The 5,403-nt window shown below is 43.5% G+C and overlaps 1 protein-coding gene across 8 annotated transcripts in view; it reads left to right on the forward strand.

Annotated features, from left to right (window-relative positions):
- The first annotated feature begins 4,618 nt into the window (after positions 1-4,618).
- Positions 4,619-5,403, forward strand: part of SMARCA4 (SWI/SNF related, matrix associated, actin dependent regulator of chromatin, subfamily a, member 4) — a 115,374-nt gene continuing 114,589 nt past the window's right edge. For all 8 annotated transcript variants that reach the window (XM_044443644.1, XM_044443643.1, XM_044443646.1 and 5 more), the window contains exon 1: positions 4,619-4,674. The gene's annotated coding sequence lies outside the window, so the exon portion shown is untranslated. The remainder of the gene's footprint in view (positions 4,675-5,403) is intronic.

The raw sequence follows: 5,403 nt of genomic DNA on the forward strand, positions 1-5,403 counted from the left end.
ATGCTTCCTGTATTTATACATAGCAACAAGCCCTTCCTGCTATGGCTTCTTGTTATGTGTGAATACAGCCACTGTGTGCAAACTGATTCGTTGTCTCACATAAGGCTGATGTTGTATGCATTATGAAACAGTTGTAAAGCTTGACTCAGTGGGGCAAGTGATATTTGGGCTTGTGTTAATTTTGTTCAAGATACCATTTTCTGCAGTGTTTAAGGGGGTCAGTATGGAAAATAATAATTTCTCTTCATTTTTATTTTCATAACAAATGTATCCAATAATTTAGGCTAAGAGGCAGAGTAATAAGCGATCTTTCTCCATCCATCATTCCCTGCTCCAGAACATTTTCCAGTTGGCTCTTCCAGTCACAGGGCTTCATTTGTCATGATAAGTGAAGCGTTGGCCTGCTATGTACCCTGAGGTGCACACAGGGCATGCCCCACTTCATGCCAAGTACAATCCAGCCAATAAAGCATTTGTGAGGTACCACTGCAATTAGAATAATTTCAATAAATTATTTCACCTAAAGCAACGTAACAAAAATTTTGATTTTAGTTGGACCAAGTTCCGAACTTTCACTGAAGTGAACGAAGAAATTTCCTCAAAGGGATTTTCCACATGTACATCCAGCAGGCTGCTGAATACTGGATTGAAAATGGCATCCATACATCTGAAAAGTCACAGATAGAATCTCTTCAGCTATGCTTTTGTTTTGCCTATAAAATGCGATGAACCATAGACTTTATATTTTCAGCCGTGTGTTCAACTCAGGTGAAATACCTTGGCTGTCTTAGTAAATGTTGTTAGTTGCATAGTCATGTCCGACCCATCACGACCCCATGGACAACATTCCTCCAGGCCTTCCTGTCCTCCACCATCCCCCAGAGTCCACTTAAGCTCACACCAACTGCTTCAGTGACTCCATCCAGCCACCTCATCCTCTGCCGTTCCCTTCTTCTTTTGCCTTCAATTGTTCCCAGCATTAGGGTCTTCTTCAGTGAGTCCATCCTTCTCATTAGATGGCCAAAGTATTTGAGTTTCATCTTCAGCATGTGGCCTTCTAAGGAGCAGTCAGGGTTGATCTCCTCTAGGACTGACCGGTTCGATCGCCTTGCGGTCCATTGGACTAGCAGGAGTCTTCTCCAGCTCCACAATTCAAAGGCCTCAATTGTTTGGTACTCAGCCTTCCTTATGGTCCAACTTTCACAGCCATGCATTGCAACTGGGAAAACCATAGCCTTGATTATACACACTTTTGTTGGCAGGGTGATGTCTCTGCTTTTTAGTATGCTGTCTAGATTTGCCATAGTTTTCCTCCCAAAGAGCAAGCGTCTTTTAATTTCTTGGCTGCAGTCCCTGTCTGCAGTGATGTTGGATCCCAGGAAAATAAAATCTGTCACTACCTCCATTTCTTCCCATCTATTTGCCAGGAAGTGATAGGACTGGATGCCATGATCTTAGCTTTCTCAATGTTGAGTTTCAAGCCAACTTTTGCACTCTCTACCCACCTCAAGAGGCTCTTTAGTTCCTCTTTCTGCCATTGGAGTGGTAGCATCTGCATATCTGAGGTTGTGGATATTTCTCCCGGCACTCTTAATTCCACCTTGTGATTCATCTAGCCCTGCCTTCCTCATGAAGTGCTCTGCATATAAGTGAAATAGGCAGGGTGACAGTATGCAGCCTTGCCGAACTCCTTTCTCAATTTTGAACAAATCAGTGGTTCCATGTCCAGTTCTCACTGTTGCTTCTTGACCTGCATATAGGTTTCTCAAGAGACAAATTAAGTGGTCTGGTACTCCCATTTCTTTAAGAACTTGCCACAATTTGTTGTGATCTACACAATCAAAGGCTTTAGCATAGTCAATGAAGCAGAAGTAGATGTTTTTCTGGAACTCCCTAGCTTTCTCCATGATCCAGTGTATGGTGGCAATTTAACCTCTAGTTCCTCTGCCTCTTCGAAACCCTGCCTGTACTTCTGGTAGTTCTCAGTCCACAGTAAATATATACTGTATTTTTCGCTCTATAAGATGCGCCTGACCATAAGACGCATCTAGTTTTTAGAGGAGGGATCCATGGAAAACTTCCTGATAATCACAGGCACATTACCCATCACTTCCCCATGGGCTTCATTAAAAGATGGGTTGCCATTTGAAAACACACACCGACCTGTGATTAACAGCTCTCACCTGCGCCGGACGAGGGGGGAGGAGCAGGGCGCGCCGAGTGTGTGCTGGCCAGGTGTGGTGCAGCCGGGCCGGCAGCATGCCGGCGGTGGTCTTCTGGGTAGCGCAGCGGCAGGTCTTCCCGGGCGGTGGGGGTGAGCAGTCCGTCTCTCCGTGCGGCCGGTGGGTTAAAGCCCGCGGCTCCTCCTCCTCCTCACTGCTCCCCCTGAGCGGCACAGCTCTCACCTGCGCCGGGGGGGGGGGGCGGAGCAGTGCGCGCCAAGCGCGTGCCAGCCAGGTGGTGCCACGTGGTGCAGGTGGGCTGGCAGCGTCCCGGGTGTCGGGCACACACACATTCGCTCTATAAGATGCACAGACATTTCCCCTTACTCTTGAGGGGGGGAAAAGTGCGTCTTATAGAGCGAAAAATACGGTAGGTATAAAATTGCTCATTACATAGTTCTATTAAAGACTTCAAATGTTAACAGGATCATGCAGACCCAAAAATCAGAACTGGTTATATCTAAAAAAGGATGAAATGATTGTGTGCTAAATTAGATTACTGTGGTATAGTCTATAAATTAATCACAGGGCAGTTATTAATATAATCTCAAATAAAAGGCTACATGGCTAACTGCAAGGGCTAAGGAAACATAAATTTGCTACCCAAAAATAAATCATAAGAATGATGGGGAACCTTAAATCAGGGACACCAAATAGTGGTGATCTTAGTCCTGTGCTCCTCTCACCCTGCACAGGATGCCCATAATCCTGAAGGACAGAGGGCTGCGAGCATCCTCTTTAGATTGCACCTAGATCTCTTATTTTCTTCTCTCAACTAAGAAAGAGCATGTGTGCTATGCACATGCATATTCAAAGTACATGAAAGAGATCTCCTGCATTTGTGATAATGACCCCAAATTCAATTTAACTTGCATTGTATCCACTGGGTTGGTAGATTAATGTTACAAAACATCAGTACATTTTTAAATTTTAGCATTTTCCATAGAAAAATATAACAGTTGAGCAATTTTCAGGATTTTGTCTCCTTGGTTCTCTGCTCTCCATTCTACCCATCAGAAGTAGCATTTGCTGTTCGAAATGGGCATCATGCTGCTGTTATACACATTTGCGCATTATAATCAGCTTGCACAGTATTTGAATATTAACTGTGGAGAACTTTGTAAAAGTAAAGCCATATAATTTTGGGGCAGAGCATTTTTCTTTAAATGAAAGTAAGTATGCTAAGTCATAGAGAATACATAATTTTAAAAATGGACAAATTGCAGAGCTTGATATGTCAGAGACAATAATGTGGGCTTTCCAGAAAAAAAATAAATTAGATTTTATTTTTCAGCACAAATTTGTTATTTGCACAGCAAAATTTTCAGTTTGCATCAGAGAACATTTTGATGCCCTAACAGCAGGGCTAGCGAACTTGTAGCCTTTCACTTCTTTTGGCATGTGGTTAAAGCTGATAAGAACCACATCTGAGGGCCACAAATTGCCCATAGCTCCCATACAGAGATCTAATCTAATATGTTTACTTTGTTTAGTAAATAAATATATGAAGCTTAATATGATTTAAATGTGATACTATGTAGATTTTTATTGGAGTGCTAGTAAAAATTTAAAGAAAAGAAGTACTTCCCTTATATTGTTTAAATTTCTAAAAATAAGAGTTACTGAAATTTGTTGATCTGTTAAGAGCTCAATCCAGTGAGGTTGTCTGTAATCTTTCAGAGGATTATGGTCATCCTATTCAAGGGAGGAATGTGAAGGCCTAGGTCAGCCCCATTCTCCTGCTCTGCAAAGTAGTTAGATTATTAAATTTTACTTTCTGAGTGTGGCACTTCAGGTAGGGAGGCAAAGAGACTGTGGCCTGCCAAGATATATTATATGTTGGTACTGCTGGTCTCCTCTCTTACTCCTTTTGAATGCCCTGAAGAGACCTCTGAGATCACACTTAGAGCCTTGGAGAAGCAGATGGCATGGTTCTCTCCATGGCAGCTCTGAGCAGGGAGATGGTGCAGAGTCCCAGCTATGATGCTGGAACAATTTTTCTTACTTGTAAGTGGAAAGATAAAAAAATCCTGTGGCCATGTAGATGCTGTCTACTTACACGTAGTTAAATAGAAACAGAGCGATGCCCAGCTCTAGCCAGCTCTGCTCACGACATGCCTACCATGTACATGTCTAGTCTATCCTTGAATACCCTCACCGATGGGGCCTCAACCAGCTCCCGTGGAAGCCCATTCCATACCCTTGGGGTTCTAACTGTCAGGAAGTACTTCTTGGCATCCAAATTGAACCTTGGTTCCCTGAGCTTTGCTCCATTGGAGCGCATCCTGCCCTCCTCTGTAGGGAAGAACAGGTCTCTACCCACCTCTGTGTGACACCCCCTCACATACTTGTTTGTTGCCAACAGATCCCCTCGGAGTCTCCTCTTCTCCAGGCTGAAGAGACCCAGTTCCCTCAGTCTCGCCTCATACGGCTTTCATCCTGGCTATATCATGTAGGTTTCATTTCAAACTAAATTTTTAAAGGAACAATTGTTATAGTTGAAATGAAGAATATTATTGATGATGATGATGATGATGACGACGACGACGATGTTTGTCTGCATGGCCAATATTAGAGAGCCAGTGTGGTGTAGTTGTTAAGAGTGCAGGAAGTTTTAGCCCCCACTTTGCCATGGAGCTCACTGAGTGACCATGGGCCAGTCTCACATTCTTGTCCCAACCTACCTCACAGGGTTGTTGCTATGAGGATAAGATTGAGAGGAGGAAGAGGAGTTATATCAACTGCCCTGAGTTCCTTGAAAGGAAAAACAGTGAGACATGCAAACAAATATGCAGTGGGGAGGGCAGAGAAGGCAACTGAGAAAATAATAGCATGCCTAAACTCACAGGGTATATCCCAACCCAGGAGCTTGCAATCTAAATTTTAACATTGAATGGGATGGGGGTGTTATGCAAAAAACTGTGAAAATACTTCTCAAGTTAAATAACCAAGACTGCCATCAGAGTGAGGCGATTCCTTCATTTATTGCAATAGACGGGGAGAGCCCGCTCTGTCAGAATCTCTCCAAAGTACAAACACACAAAACAGCTCCTTTTACCCATCAACCTGTCCACAGTCCTCCCCTTTTCCCTCATTGGATAATGTACTAGGAGGTTACGGTCTTTCCATCCTGTCTACTTCCTATCTCCTGTCTCATCCCACTACCTACATCACATGTGCA

Source organism: Varanus komodoensis, unplaced genomic scaffold, assembly GCF_004798865.1.
Source record: "Varanus komodoensis strain SLA01 unplaced genomic scaffold, ASM479886v1 scaffold42, whole genome shotgun sequence".
Lineage (NCBI taxonomy): Eukaryota > Metazoa > Chordata > Lepidosauria > Squamata > Varanidae > Varanus > Varanus komodoensis.